Genomic DNA, 17,199 nt, shown 5'->3' with positions numbered 1-17,199 from the left:
AATGAGAAGAGAGCCCCAGGGCTTTTGAGCCCTGCTAGCTACCGTTACAAGCAACCCTGTCATGCAATTGTACTCAGAATTTTTCCTGCTCTTTCTTAGTATAATGTACTATACATTTTTTATTTTTATTATTTATATTACAGTAGTGCCCAAATGCCCCAATCAGGATTGAAATCCTTCTGTGCTAGATGTTTTATACATACATGTTAAAGGGAAGTCCTTACCTCACAGAGTTTACAACATATGGGCCTGATCCAGAGCCCATTAACTTCAATAGGCTTAGAATCATGCTGTATATCTAAAATATATTTAAATACAGTCTGTGAACTAGTTTGGAGATGTGACAGTGATGTAAGGAAGGAGAATTAAAAAGCAATTTTTTTTTAAATTGCCATGTGTCCATATTAAGAACATTTCCATTTCTTTAGAATGATATCCCAGTAGCTGTATGATAGTTTGATGGGGAAGGGGAAAAAAAGGCAGAAAGTCTGTTCACAAATAGCAAGTATGGCTGGGTATAAAAAACAGAAAGTTTGTAGGAGACTTATAAAGAAATGAATTGTTTAGGAAACAAATCCTACAGCTGCCTGCTAAACTCCAAAGCTTTACAGCTCATACGTGGGATCTCTGTCCAGGAAAGGGACCATAAGTCAGTCATTTTAATATATTCATTTGTTTGTGATAACACAATGTAAATTAATTTTATTTGTTACAATGATCTGTAGCTTTCTTATGTATTTGTTTTCTTGTTATATTTGATATACTGAATTAAATACACCTCTACCCCAATATAACATGACCCAATATAAAACAAATTTGGATATAACGCGGTAAAACAGTGCTCCGGGGGGGCAGGGCTGCACACTCCGGTGGATCAAAGCAAGTTCGAGATAACGCAGTTTCACCTATAACATGTTAAGATTTTTTGTCTCCTGAGGACAGCGTTATATTGAGATAGAGGTGTAGTATAAAAATAAAATTATTAGGGCTGTCCATTACTCGCAGTAAACTCGTGATTAACTCAAAAAATTAACTGTGATTAAACAAATTAATCATGATTAATCACACTGTTAAACATTAGAATGCCAATTGAAATTTAATAAATATTTTTGGATGTTTTTCTACATTTTCAAATATATTGATTTCTATTACAACACAGAATAAAAGTGCACAGTGCTCACTTTATATTATTATTTTTGTTACAAATATTTAAACTGTAAAAATAATAAACAAAAGAAATAGTACTTTTCAATTCACCTCATACAAGTACTGTAGTGCAATCTCTTCATCGTGAAAGTGTAACTTACAAATGTAGATTTTTGTTGTTACAGAACTGCACTCAAAAACAAAACAATGTAAAACTTTTGAGCCTACAAGTCTACTCAGTCCTACTTTTTCTTCTATTGCTCAGACAAACAAGTTTGTTTATATTTACAGGAGAACCTGCTGACAGCTTCTTATTTACTATGTCACCTGAAAGTGAGAACAGGCATTTGCATGGCACTTTTGTAGCCAATGTTGCAAGGTATTTATGTGCCAGATATGCTAAGCATTCATATACCCCTTCATGCTTTGGCCACCATTCCAGAGGACATACTTCCATGCTCATGATGCTTATTAAAAAATAATGCATTCATTAAATTTGTGACTGAACAACTTGGGGAAGAATTGTATGTCTCCCAATCTGTTTTACCCTCGTCCTGCCACATACTTCATGCTATAGCAGTCTTAAATGATGATCCAGCACATGTTCATTTTAAGAACACTTTCATAGCAGATTTGACAAAATGCAAAGAAGGTACCAATAAGAGATTTCTAAGGATAGATAGAGCACTTGATCCAAGGTTTAAGAATTTGAAGTGCCTTCCAAAATCTGAAAGACAAGGGGTGGAGAATGCTTTCAGATGTCTTAAAAGAGCAACATTCTTATGCAGAAACTACAGAACCCAAACCAGTAAAAAGAAAATCAACCTTCTGCTGGTGGCATGACTCAGATGATGAAAATGAACATGTGTCAGTCTACTCTGCTTTGGATCTTTATTGAGCAGAACCTGTCATCAGCATGGAAGCATGTATTCTGGAATGGTGGTTGAAGTGCATGAAAGGACATATGAATCTTTAGCTCATCTGGCAAGTAAATATCTTGCAATGCCAGTTACAAGAGTGCCATGCGGACACCGGATCTCAGTTTCAGGTGACATTGTAAACAAAATGTGGGCAGCATTATCTCCTGCAAATTGTAACTAAACTTGTTTGTCTGAGCGATTGGCTGAACCAGAAGCAGGACTGAGTGGACTTGCAGGTTCTAAAGTTTTACACTGTTTTAATTTTGAATGCAGTTATTTTTTGTACATAATTCTACAGTTGTAAGTTCAACTTCCATTATAAGAAGATTACACTATAGTACTTGTATTAGGTGAATTGAAATATACTATTTTGTTTTGTTTTTTTACAGTGCAAATATTTGTAATCCAAGATAAATATAAAGTGAGCACTGTACGCTTTGTAGTCTGTTTTGTAATTGAAATCAATACATTTGAAAACGTAGAAAACATCTAAAAAAATTTAAATAAATGGTATTCTATTATTAACAGTGCGATTAATCATGCGATTAATTATGATTAATTTTTTTAATCGCTTGACAGCTCTACAAATTATATGTATCTTGTTTGTGCTCAAGATATATCTATGTGCACATTATGAGACTCTCATGCCCACGATGTTTGATAGAAAAATCAGCAGTCTTAGATTTAATTGGTTTATCCTTATGAAAGTGCCTAAGAACCAAGCAAGAAAAGGCCCTACTCTGCTACACACTCTACAAATAGAATAATAGGCAGTCCCTCCTTTTGCCATTGCCATCTGAGGAAACCAACATACTCTTAGTATCAGGATCAGTTAAACAGCATAAAATTATGGTCTATGCAGATGATGCTTTTGTATTTATGTATAAGCATGAGTTGATCTTTCCTAACCTTCTAACCATTATTTGTAAGTTTGGTCACCTTTCAGGAGGTAAAATTAATTGGGATAAATCAGAAATCGTAAACATTAACAAATATTCCCTTAAAGTCCTTTTCTCAAATTGGGACTTTCAGTGGAGATGCTCATATGTGAAATAATTAAGAACACTGATTCCCAATAATCTTTAGGGCTTCCTTATGATAAATATAGAACCAATTATTGCCCAAGTAGCTAATGATTTGTGGAGATGGAGTTTGTTTACCCCACAACTGAGGTTTAAAGTAACATACTGAAAATCATTTTTCCCCCAGAATTTTGTCTGACCTGAGAGGTCTTCCTATTTCTACTTGTCAAACTTATTTTAAGAAATTCAATAATATTTTCAGAACATTCCTTTGGGGGCACAGGTAAAAAACATGGGTCTGAACAAATTAGAGCTCTGCCTATCTGTTGGAGGATTTAGTTTTCTCAACTTGGAAATTTATCATACACATTTTTGTGAAGCCAGGCATCTTTGTGGCTGCCAGATACGATTGAACAGACTCTACTTTGAGTTCAGATTGAATGAGAATTGGTATACACTCTCCTCCTTACAGGCACGATAGGATCAAATTATTATAGATTTGATGTCTCCAGAACTTCCATAAAAATTGGACAAATTTAGTTCTGCTTTCATCCATTTAGTTCCACTTCCATCCAATTTAGTTCTGCTTCCATTCATTCTTCCATGTAGAGGCAGTCCTATGGAGCAATTCTAGCCTTAAAATAGGTGACAAAACCCGAAGTCGAAGGAGAAAGGAATTATGACCGTGTCACAGCTAATTGACAATGATAAATGTACACCATTTGTTAATCTTCAGTACAAATTGGATTGCTGTGCGCTGGATCATGGAACTATCTCCAGGTAAAGCATTTACTTATACATGTATTTGAACTGGATGAATTGGGAGATCCATAACCTCCAGAACTTTTATTATTTTGGAGGAAATTTACAGTATTTACTCAGCTAGCAGTATCCTTTTATGATTTTCTGGCTCAAGAAATTCTGCTAATAATTATAATAATGATAATTTGAGAGTTGCTTCAAATTGAAATTTGGATATACAGCTATCTCTAACCCATTGGACCACAATTGTATCTAATGTTGAAAGACCTGAGACAATGACATTCTCCAAAAGACACTTTTTCTAATATGATGGTCCCCAGATTGGCTAATGGTAATGAGCCTCATAATTGCTGACATCTGTTGCAAATGTAACTCCCTTGGTGCTACATGAGCTCATAAGTTTTGGGAGTGCCCTTGTATGAGGAGAATCAAAGGACCTTTCCTGTTTAAAACCAATCACCTTAATCTGATATAAAGATTTATTTTAAAGAAAATATGTGTATATTTATCTCTTTGATGGGGTCACATATTTAGAAGGGGAAACCAGAAAGAAAAAAATAGTAAGAATGCTTACAAAGTGACAGAAATTTTTTTGTCTTCTGTTCATTGCTGAAGGCTGTATATCAGTTGACAAACACTCTTGGCATCTGCTCATAAATTGCTAGCATTCTTGTGAATGAATATTCATGAAAGGCAGTTGCTGGAACGCTGTTTTGAAGATGCATATACAATCTATGTGTTCTTCAGTGATACTGTGAGATTTTTACAGTGATCCTAAATTATTTGTTTTTGAATCTCGATATAATAATGTAGGTTATGGAAAATCAGGCTACAGACTGCAATAGCTTGCTGGAGTTAGAACTATGCCAATATATGACCTTGGATCAGTTGGTGAAAGTGGAAAGCTGTGTTAATGAGGGAAGACTAATAAAGGAAACAGATCATGTGATTTTTATGAACCACAGTCACTCCGAATGAAGAAATGTCAGGATATGTCTACACTATGGGATTATTCCAATTTTACAGAAACCAGTATCTGAAAACAGATTGTATAAAGTTGAGTGCACGTGGCCACACTAAGCACATTAATTCGGTGGTGTTCGTCCATGTACCGAGGCTAACGTCGATTTCCGGAGCATTGCACGTGGGTAGCTATCCTATAGCTATCCCATAGTTCCCGCAGTCTCCCCTGCCCATTGGAATTCTGGGTTGAGATCACAATGCATGATGGGGCAAAAACAGTGTCGCGGGTGATTCTGGGTAAATGTCATCCGTCAATCCTCCCTCTGTGAAAGCAACAGCAGACAATCATTTCGTGCTCTTTTCCATGGATTGCCCTGGCAGACGCCATAGCAGGCAACCATGGAACCTGTTTAGCCTTTTTTCACTGTCACTGTATGTCTACTGGATGCTGCTGACAGATGCGCTACTGCAGTCCTGCAGAGCAGCATTCCCTTGCCTTTGCAAGTTAGCAGAGACGGTTACCAGTCATTTTGTACCATCTGCTGCTGTCATGGGTGCTCCTGGCTGGCCTTGGTGAGGTCGGCCGGGGGCGCATGGGCAAAAATGGGTATGACTCCACAAGTCATTCCCTTCTTTAAGTTTTGTCTAAAGGGAGAGTCAGTCCTGCCTAGAATATCAGGCAAGTCTACTAAAGAACCAGAGAGGCAAACAGTCACTCTGGGTCAGAGCCCCAGACATCCCACAGAAATGATGAGCTGTATGCCATTCTAGGGGGTACCCCTGCAACAATCCCACCCGTTGCTTCTCTCTTCCCCCACTCCTCCTGGGCTACTGTGGCAGTTATCCCCCCATTTGTGTGATAAAGTAATAAAGAATTCACAAAGAAACAACACTGACTTTATTGCATTTTCAAGCAGAGATAAAAGGGGGAGGGGGAGGCAGCCTCCACTACTATGATATTCCAGGCAGGACTGAACCTCCAGGAGACAAATCTTAAAGAAGGAAATGACCGGGAGTCATTCCCATTTTTGCCCAGGTGCCCCCTGCCAACCTCACCGAGGCCAGCCAGGAGCACTCACAGGATGATGATGACGGATACCAGTCATATTGTACCGTCTGCCATCGGGAAGGGAATGGAAGGGAAGGGAAGGGAATGCTGCTGTGTAGTGCTGCAGAACCACGTCTGCCAGCAGCATCCAGTAGACATATAGTGACATTGAAAAAACGCAAGAAACTATTTTTTCCCTTTTCTTTCACGGGGGGCAGGGAGGCTGACGACATATTCCCTGAACCACCCGCGACAATGTTTTTGACCCTTCAGGCATTGGGAGCTCAGCCAAGAATGCAAATGGTTTTTGGAGAGTGAGGCAACTGTGGGATAGCTAGAAGCCTCAGTCCCCCCTCCCTCCCTCCGTGAGCGTCCATTTGATTCTTTGGCTTTCCGTTATGCTTGTGTCAGCTCCTTAAATTTCACATAGCACTGTGTTGAGTCCCTGTTGTGGCCTCTGTCTATCATAGCCTTGGAGATTTTTTCAAATGCTTTGGCATTTTGTCTTTTGGAATAGAATTCTGATAGAACAGATTCACTTCCCCATACAGAGATCAGCTTCAGTATCTTTAGTACGGTCCATGCTGGAGCTCTTTTTTGATTCTGGGACTGCATGGTCACTTGTGCTGATCAGAGCTCCACACTGGGTAAACAGGAAATGAAATTCAAAAGTTCACGGGGCTTTTCCTGTCTACTTGGCCAGTGCATCCGAGTTCAGATTGCTGTCCAGAGCGGTCACAATGGTGCACTGTGGGATAGCGCCCGGAGGCCAATACCGTCAAATTGCAGCCACACTAACCCTAATCCGAAATGGCAATACTGATTTCAGCGCTACGCCCCTCATCGGGGAGGATTGCAGATATCGGTATTAAGTGCCCTTTATATCGATGTAAAGGGCTTTGTTATGTGGACAGGTGCAGGGTTAATGTGATTCAATGCTGCTAAATTCGATATAAACTCGTAGTGTAGAACAGGCCTCATATAAGATTGTTAAATCCCATCGGTAGGCAGCTTATTTAAATTCACCACTACCCACGTTTGGTGACTTTTACATCATATTAACACACAGTGATGTAGAAACTTTACTAATTTATTTATTTATTTATTTATTTATTTATTTATTCTATTCCTACAGTGGTATCCAATAGAGATTAATGTCTTGATCCTGAAATGAGTTCTGCAATAAAGGTGGGTCTCTTCTTGACTGACCTCTGATATGTTGTAAGGGAGTGCAGCCTCCAAACCTGACAGACTCTCAAATCACTTTTATCAGAGGGACTGATGCTGAGATAACTCATTAAAATAAGCCTCACTGATTTTTTTTCCTCAGTCCCCTGGACTAAAATCTTGTCACTAATTTTTCCTAAATATCCTAGGTTATTCGTAGCCCTCTCATAGCACCTAGGGGTTGGACTTTGAGGCCTTGCAAATCTTCCTGTAGGTCTCTTGATTTTTGGGAAAGTCTCCATATCAAAATCACAGATGTAGAGGCTACCAATGGAGGAAGTTCCCTACTAGCCGGTTGCCTGAGGCTGACCCAGCTCCTCTGCAGGGCAGCTAGCACAACCTCTTGTACCAAGGAGGTGCCATACTCAATAGCATGAAGGGCTGTATGGCTCATGTAACAAGAAAGAGCCTGAGGGCAACAAACTAATCCTAATTCTGACACTGACTCACTCTGTGGACTTGATCATAAGAACATAAAATCTGCCATACTGTATCAGATAATGATCCATCTTGCCTAGTATTGTGACAGATTTTAGTTATCAATCTGCCTGAGGCGTCAGGTGATCAGGCTGAGGCCACAGGATTGTATGGGGAGCAGATGACGGAACACACCAAGGGTTTACATTTTAAAACTTTATTAATAAAATAACATTGGAGAGTGATGGGTGATTTCCATGTTACTTACAGGGAGGAAGAAAGCATTAGTTCCTGAGCCCTAACACTCTTTTATACTTACACACGCTTTATCCACGGCTAGTCAAGCTTGGGTGTAACATAAGAAGAAGAGGGGGAGGGTGGACGGGAGTTTGATTTTGGGCCCAGGTTATTCGAGGTCTACTATAATCTCCACCTTGCTTGGGCTTTTGGGAGAGTTTACAATTGGGGTTTTTTGGAGGTGTTATTGTTTCGGGCCCTTTGTGCCTGGTGCTTTTTGTACCAGTTTTCAACTGGCCTTCCTGGCTGCCCAAAACACACCAGCTCCAGAGACTTTATGGGTTTTTTGTTTTTGTTGTTGGTCTTCACCATTGCTGCCTTATTTGCTTTTATTGTTTTTGCTGCTATTTTTGCAGCTTGGCTTAATTTAGTTTTATTTTATTTTATTTTATTTTTTACTGCTGAGCAGCTGTAGATTTTTTGATTAGTCCATGACCCTGGACCAGGGCCAGTGTTTTATTTTTACTCGGTGCTAGCTGAAGTGCTGAGTTAACCCATTTTTCGCCTCCCTCCCCCCCCTTTTTGGCCTTTTGCACCCTGCAAGGAATCTTCCATTTTACATTTACACCTTTGGCCCTCCCCCGAAATGCCTTGCAATGCCTGCAACAGTGTTAGCAACATACAATGCTGATTTGTCTTCCCATGGGACCCCCAGAAGGAGAGAATTCTTGGGCCTGTGACAGTTCCCCCCTTAATCCCAAATCAACATTTTGTTGGGAGGTGTCACCATTTTGGTTTTTACCCTTTTTTTGATATGGTGACTGGGGTTACTATTGGTTTTTTGTATACACAGCAATATAGCATACTCATGCTACGACAGGTTGGCAACCTCTGGCATGTGGCTCGCCAGTGTAAGCACGCTGGCAGGCCAGGCCAGTTTGTTTACCTGCCATGTCAGCAGGTTCAGCAGATTGCAGCTCCCACTGGCTGCAGTTCACTGCCCCAGGCCAATGGGGGCAGCAGGAAGTGCTTCAGGCCAAGGGATGTGCTGGCCATAGCTTCCCACCACCCCCATTGGCCTGGGGCAGCGACCTGTGGCCAGTGGGAGCTGCAGTCTGCCGAATCCGCTGATGCAGCAGATAGATAAACTGGCCCAGCCTACAAGGGTGCTTACCCTGGTAAACCACATGCCAGAATTGCTGACCCCTGTGCTACAAATTTGTTGGGTTAAATATTGTTGGAGCTGGGAGCACACCAAATTTTATATTAGTTGGGTTTTGGTCTTAATTAGTTTTTGCAAGGTATTTCATGTATGGAGGGCCAGTTTCATAGAATATCAGGGTTGGAAGGGACCTCAAGGCAGGACCAATTTCTATACAGACTTTTGGCCCAGATCTCTAAATGGCCCCCCTCCAGGAATGAACTCACAACCTTGGGGTTAGCAGGGCAATGCCTAAACCACTGAGCTATCCCTCCCTAGCAGTATGTTTGAGGGCGGCAGTGGTCACTGTCAGGTGAGTGAAATTTGCACTTGTGATTAGTGTTATGGCCTTTTAAAATTGTTTTAATTGCTTGTGTTTTATGGCCCCCATATGCTGAATATTTTAAATATTGACTGCCAAATTAGTCCCATTTTACAAGGAGCCCAATATAGTTTGCTTTTTTGGAAGAGCAACAAGGACAGTGTATGCCTGAGAAGGATGTGTTGGAGGGTGCCCCTCCCCCACAATTAAGAAGGAAGGTTGGGACCTGAAAGCACGTAGGGGCAGGTAAATGTTTAAAGCTTTCAAGGTGGCATTTAGGAGGATTTAGCTTTGAGTGGCTGCCTTCCATATGACGGCAGGTAACATTTGCCACCACAGCTGGTGGGGCGATGGGACGTAACGTTGTTCCATTTGGTGGGGTTTGGAGCTTTTTTGGGTTAATTTAGTTTGGGACCCAATTGGAGAGGTATATGCAGAGCCAGGGGACCTGGGGCTTTTGGCCAGGGGCCGCCCCTGGAGAATATCCAGAAAAAAACATTCCATTACATAATGATTTGCAGGCCTGAAGCAGCAAGAGCAGTTTTACCACTTTTGTTTAGGGTGTTTTTTGGGCTTTTGCTATTCCTGCCTTCTTCTCTTAACAAAGCAAAAGTGTGTGTGTGGGGGGGAAGAACAACATAAATTAACCTATTAGGGAAACTGAGGCACATACAACAACTTTTTAAGTTATTTGTTATTTTGTTACAGCCCTTTTTGGCTTTTGTTATGGCTGTTGTTTGCTTGGTTTAAGAGGTTGCAACAGCAATATTGCATTTAGGGACTAGGGATTGCTATTACTTGCCAAACGGTTTTTTTATTTTGCTTTTGCTTTAGGCAACCACAGGAGGAATAGGGTTTGTCCCTGTGGGATCCAGGGAAGGTTTAGGGCCACCCATAAGGTATTTTACTGTGGCCCTTTTGTGTTTATTTGGACCATGAACCATTTTTAAGGCATTTTTTTTTAGCCTTGCGCCACACTGTGGCTTGGGCCCCATTGGCAGCTTGAGCCAGAGAGTCATCATGATGATGATACTTAATGTTGCTAAGACATTTTGTAATCTGATTGGAATAAATCCCTATTAAAAGAACTGCTAGCAGATCACATCACAAACACAATGTGTTTGCTTTCCAACATATCCTGAATAAAATAGATGGGGATTTCTCTAGACTATTTGACTACAAATGATTGGGGACATAGTAGATTGTGTCATGTAAAAATGAAACAATATTTCTTAGGATGTCAGTGTATTTAAAACTATGTTCTGAAATCGTTTGTGTTTTCAATTCAAATATGTCGCACCAAAGATTGCAGCCATTTGCTGTGCTCCCAAGAGCTGCAAGAGGCATTGCGCTTGCCTAAAGCACAGTGCGTCCTGAAGCTTCTGCTGGGGCAATGTGGCCCTGCAGAGCTCCCAATGCAGAGCATGACTTAAAGCTGCAACTGAGCTCAATTTACATAAGGCTTTTGCACCCTCCATTCCCCTTTTAAGATTGTGGAATTATAATATGTATCAAATGAATAATGTGTAGAAAATAAATTCAAGGTTTGTGGCTGAAAGAGTCTGATCCAAAGTGTATTTGATTTCAATCAGTCAGAATCTTTCTATTGACTTCAGTTAGCTTTGGATCAGGTCCATACAGCATTCATTCAAATTACAGAATCATTGTGCTACATAGAATATAAGACAAGTCAGAGTTTGATTCACTGTAACTGTATTGTTATCAACATATATTCTGTACTGTGTATCCACCTTTAACCAAAGGTCTTAAAATTATACAGTAAAATACAAAGAGCTGCAGTAAAATTTTACAATGTGTGATGACTTTGTAGGACAAGGCAGAGTACATAAACAACTCCCTGAAGTTCTCAGTGATGTTGCCTGGAAGAAATTTTAGCATTCTCTCTTACAGAAAGAGCAGTGATTTATAGAATTATTTGGTATTTGTATAGCTCACTAATAAAATACGTTTCTTACTGGCGATTTAGTTGGAATTCAATATTAGTCTACAATGAGATGCATGCTGTATATTTTTCTCTTTATTATTTAATTAAGACATTCACCAAATCCAGTTGATAAGAGGCCATCATGTATAAGGAATCCTGGCTGACCCTGGGTATGCACATATTTTACTGTCCTCACTGCCTCCAGCCAACTTTTTCGAATAGTGTTTATAATTTTTAATATGTGCTTAAGCAGATGTAAACATTTTTTTAATGTTGCCCAATGTTTGTAATGCACTGTGTCACATTAAGTCTTGTCACTCCAAACAACACAATGATGTAACCCACTATTTGCTTTCCACTTTCAAAGGCAGAGTAATTATCCTCATTCTTCATGAGTAATAAATATTTAAGACATGCTTTACAAACTCACACCTTAAATAATAAATGTTTACCAGTTTGACCCATGATCCAAAGCTAATTAAAGTCAATGGAAAGATTCTGATTGATTGAAAGCAAAGACACTTTGGATCAGACTCTTTCAAACACAAACCTTGAAATTATTTTATATTCATGAGAGTTATATATTGTAGCAATAGATCTTTTGCTTTTATTCTGATCACCACCAGAGCAGTAATTGCCTGGAGAATTATATAATAGACTATGGTGCCTCATCAGAAGTCCCCACTTCAACAATGTAAGCAAAGAGAATGATTCAGAAAACAACTGTAAAGTCTCCTTAATAAACTAGCTCCTTTTAGTAAAATTTGCTTTGTTGAATTATTAGAAGTCTAATTGCTTCACTGGGCTTTGGATGAGGCATTAACAGCTAGATTCACAAGGAAGATATATGCACATAACTGCTACTTTAGATGTCTAAGTCCAAAATTTAGATTCTAAAACTCCCTATTCAGCTGCCACCTATACTCCTTGTAAGAACCTCCGTTTCTTAGGCATCTAAATTTCTGCTAGAGGATTTATGCACAACAGCCTCAATCTTAACACAACCAGCAGCTCAGTGCTTAACTCAAGCCTAAATCCCAGCTATTTTGCCCACTATTTTGCCCACAAGTGTGATGGTGAGCGTCTCTACCAGATTGGACCCAGCAGAAAATGGGGCATTGTCCCCCATATACCCAACTGGTTAGCGCACTCATGCAAGATGCAGAAAACTGGATTCAAATCCATGGTCTGCCTGATATGGAGCAAGGTCTTGAACTAAGGTTTTCTATATTCCAGGTGAGTATACTAACCAGTAGGCTATAGATTCTCCCTTGCCCCTTTCTCTCCCAATGAATAGTTAAGTATTTTATAAGTGGAACAGCTTCAACAGGAAAAAGTCTCTCCTTCAAATACATCACAGTCCAGTGGCCATGGCACTTACCAGTGAGGCTGGAGATCTGGCTTCTAGTTCTTGCTCCACATAAGGCAGAAGGGGAATTTGAACCTGGTCTCTGAGAGCTCTAACTGGAAGGCTATTGGTCAAAAGGGGACACCATCACTGTTATTCTTGTGAAAAGACTGACTTAGTTTAAGTATCAGTAGTGGTTTCATTGCTGTGAATCCTGAGTGGAGGGAGATGCTTCCCAGCAGGCTGAACTAAGGTTCCTAACGCCCTTTGGCAGGATGGGACTTAGGTAATATCCTTCAAGTTGACATCTACTACTGGCTAGCTGTGAGAGCTCCCTGCTCAGCTTGCTGCTTTCTGCAAATCGTTTTTTAGGCACCTATCTCTCCCCATGAATTGTTCCTTTTGATTAATAAATTCCAAGGTCAGAAGGGACCACTGTGATCACCTAGTCAGACCTTTCTAATCAGGCCATAGAACTGCCCCAATATGATTCCAATAATAATTGTATAGGGAGGCTGGGCTCCTAAAATGGGGTTCTTGATTTCATTTGGTGGCAGGAAGCCTAAAAGTTATGTTCAGCGTTGTAGTACCTAAGTCCCTCTTGTAAATCTGGTCCTAAAAGATTTGACCAAGAGAGGTAGGGGATGGGTCAAGACTTGAACTGAGGAATCCTTGCTTCCAGTCACATGCACAATCAATGCAACATCATCAGATGCAGGCATCACATGTTCATTTAATTACATAAGATAAAACATTATGGAGTGACTGCCTTACAAGCTTCTAGTTCCATTTTAGATAATGCTTTCTCAGTATTCTTCATGTATTCTCAGTACCAAGCATATGCAAACATAGTTGAATGAAATTACCTGGTGGATTTAGAGAACATGTCCGTGCATATATTCTCTTACTATTTTCCAATCCTAACTGCACTCCTACTTTATCAAGAACCTCTTCTATATTGTAACACATTGAATTTGTGTCACTCTAGTGTTTGCGTTGTTGTGAGGAAACATAGTAAAGAGCGAGGAAAATCCTCACCCAAAATATGAATCTTCAAGGTTAAGCCCATCTTTCAACCACACTGGTTGAGCGTGAAATCTGAAATAATATGTTTTCTATTCAGCTACACAACACATACCTTATACATATCAGACATAATAGATAGGTTGAATCACTACAGATCTCATTGGAACAATATGTATGGAACCGCCATTGACAGTTCCACCAAATACCTATCACAGAACAAAATTAACCACAAATATCCAAATATAATGCCTTTTGGCAGAAATTTGGCTAAAATTCATGCAAATATTCCGCTCTTTCCCAAGCCAAAACATGTACGCATGTATTCAGGCATTTCTCCGTAATTAACAGGCATGCATATTGGGTGTAAGCTTTTTATGAATATTAGTCTGAAAGAACAGTGCAAGTTTAGTTAAAAAAACAACAAAAAAAACAGAAGACAGATTTGTTATTATGCGTAATTTATTGGTAAAGTAACAAGCACTGAAATTTAGATCAGTAATTCATGATATAGCGGGTATGCAAATGCTCTGAAAACAGAACGTTTTTATTGTGAGTTATAATGATAAGTTTGAGTAATTCCACTATTAGACCAGTTAGTAAATCCCCTTTTAACAAATTGATAATTTAAACTGCAATAAGTTACTAACGCATGAAGATATTCTTCCAAGAGCTCAGAAGGAGCTTACAAATGAGGTGGCTGAGTTGCTAGCAAAAATATGCAATCTCTCATTAAAATCAACTCCTCTGCAAGAAGACTGGAAAATAGACAAGATTATACCTATTTCTAAATATGCACTAAGGATATCCCAGAGAATTATATACCAATAAGTCACACTTTGGGATCAGGTAAACAATGAAAGATAAAGTTATGAAACACATAAATAAGCATGATATGATGGAAATAAAGCACCACCCCTTTTGTAAATTCAGTCTTTTGATTTTAGACTTTTTAGAAGCACATTTCCAAAGCCTGTCAAAATGAAAGAAAAGCAACAGACAAGGTAGCCTGTCTTATCTTAACAAAATAAGTTTTCCTCTCTATTCTCTCCATTCTACCTATATACCTGAGACAGCGAGATGCTAAAGCCTGCAACTTTCATTATGGAAGGCTGGTGCTTTTAAGTCAATACTTTGTAATAATCCAGTCAGAAGACACATAATGAAGACATAACATAATGAAGACACATATGGTGAAGGCTAGATCTTCATCATCATCTTTAGACATGAAAATTATGTCTGTTTATTATTTTAAGACTTTTTGAGGAAGTGAAGAAAATAATTGATAAAGGAAAACCTAATTTCTGGTAAATCTAAAAATTGATCAACCTAATTTAATTTTTAAAGTTTTATCACAAGAAACTTTTCAGGATCCCATTTTTCAGACTTGGACATATAAAGTTAGGCAGCTAATTGGGAAGATTTTCAACGTGCATGGCACTTAGGTGCCTGTGTCTTTGAAAAATCTATCACTAAACTCCCATTCTAAACAGGTAAATGTAGATTTAAATAACAAAATCCATATTTAGCTGCAGACCACATGTGATAAATGAAGGGAGGAGGGGTGTCGCTCCCTTTTATGGACACCCAGCAGCTATAAAATCCTTCTTAGAAACTCTTCTCTAATTGTTCTACCTGTAAAGGGTTAAAAAGTCTCTTTGCTTTGCATAGGTAAAAGGAAGAGAGTGTGCACCTGGCCAAAAGATCAAATGGGAAGGCTAAAACTTTTAAAAATTGAAATAAGACTCCCCTTTTGTCTATCTGAGGGTGTTCTCCTGGGGAGAGGCAGATAGGGCAGAGCTATGCTGTAAGAATCTTGGGCCAGGTCTGAAAAAATCATCAGTATCATACCTAGAAACTACTAATGTAAAACCCTAGATATGTAAGTTGATCAGGAAATGTCTAGGACAGGGGTCGGCAACCTCTGGCACTTGACTAACCGGAATAGGCACCCTGCCGTGCCGCGACAATTTGTTTACCTGCCACATTGCCAGGTTAGGCCGATCGCCGCTCCCACTGGCCACGGTTCACCGTCCCAGGCCAATGGGGGTGGCGGGAATCTGCGGCCAGCACATCCCTCGCCCACGCCACTTCCCGCCGCCCTCATTGGCCTGTGACGGCAAACTGCGGCCAGTGGGAGTGACGATCGGCCGGATCTGGGGATGCGGCAGATAAACAAACTGGCCCGGCCTGCCAAGGTGCTTACACTGGTGAGCTGCATACCAGAAGTTGCTGACCTCTGGTCTAGGAAGATTTGCTTAGGTTTATTCCTTTTGTTTTGTTATGGCTTGTGGATTCCTCTGTGCTAACCCAGGTGCTTTTGTTTTGTTTGTAGCCTTTACGCTGGACCTCAAAAAAGCGATTCTTGGTGCTTAATTCTTGTAATTACTCTTTTAAAATCTAGCAACTGTCTGAGTTCCCAGGCATATTTTATTTTATTTATTAATAAAATTTACCTTTTTTAATAACAGAATTGGATTTTTGTGACTTAAGAGTTTTGTGAACATATTGTTTAATTAGCGGGTGGCAACAGCACTTGATGTGCCTGAGTGCGGAATTAGCCGTAACACCACAAATCAGTCATATCCCAGTTGCAGAGGCACTTACAGAATGGGCCTTCAAACAGATATGAAAAAAAAATAGTATAAACATTTCTTCTTATTCCATTGTAGATGAACACTAAGGGCAGATCTACACTTGAAACACTCCAGTCGTGCTGTAAAATGTAGTAAACACTTCAGTAAACATGCCACTATGCATCCAGGAGAAGTCTTTCTTGAGGTGGTAGCTACGTCTATGGGAGAAGCCATTCCATCAACATAGCACTATGTATACCGGGAGTTAGGTCAGTATAACTGCATTACACAGGTATTTGGAATTTCACTCCCCCTGAGTGATCCAGTTATGCTTATGTAAGTTTGTAGTGTAGACCTGGGCTAAGAGAAACATCCATGCTATGGGCCTGTGGGAGATGCAAAGCAAAAAGAGTGTATGCACTTATTTTTTCCTTTTTCAAATAGCCAGTGTTGGCCCCAGAGATGTCATAAAAAAACTTCATAGTTGATGTCAGAGGGGATTTATTTGGCTCTGTGTACATAAATAAAACTACAGACTCTTCCCCCTACGCCTCAAAATCATAAATCCAGGGTCCGTATATAGCTATTTGTACCTAGGTCATAGAACAAGTGTTGGCTAATATTTTTTTCTCAAATAGCAATGATAGCAAAATATGTTCTTTGTCAGTTTTGGTATCTACTAGGTTATTGCTCATCAGACTAGTTAGCAGAATGTACACTTAAATTGTTCTATTTTTGTTAATTCCAGATGGTAGCATCAGTTCATTGTCCTTTAGATTAACCCTGGGCGACACTCTTCCCTTGGGATTAATTGTAGCCAAGGGCAGAATTTAGCCCAGTATCTGAAGATCCTAAGAATAGTATCTTCTGCTGTCTTTCTGAAGGTATAAAAGTGAGGAAAGGAGGAAAATCTTTGAAAGCACCACTGTCTTCACTTACATTAAAACTTGCTTTTAATTCACTGCTGTCTGTACAGTGTCAGAGATACTATTATGTCTGAGAATCAATATCCTTCCATGAGACCTTTCTTAGAGTACCAATA

The sequence above is a fragment of the Chelonoidis abingdonii genome, chromosome 1, assembly GCF_003597395.2.
Source record: "Chelonoidis abingdonii isolate Lonesome George chromosome 1, CheloAbing_2.0, whole genome shotgun sequence".
Lineage (NCBI taxonomy): Eukaryota > Metazoa > Chordata > Testudines > Testudinidae > Chelonoidis > Chelonoidis abingdonii.
Note: the sequence above shows the minus strand (reverse complement) of the source record.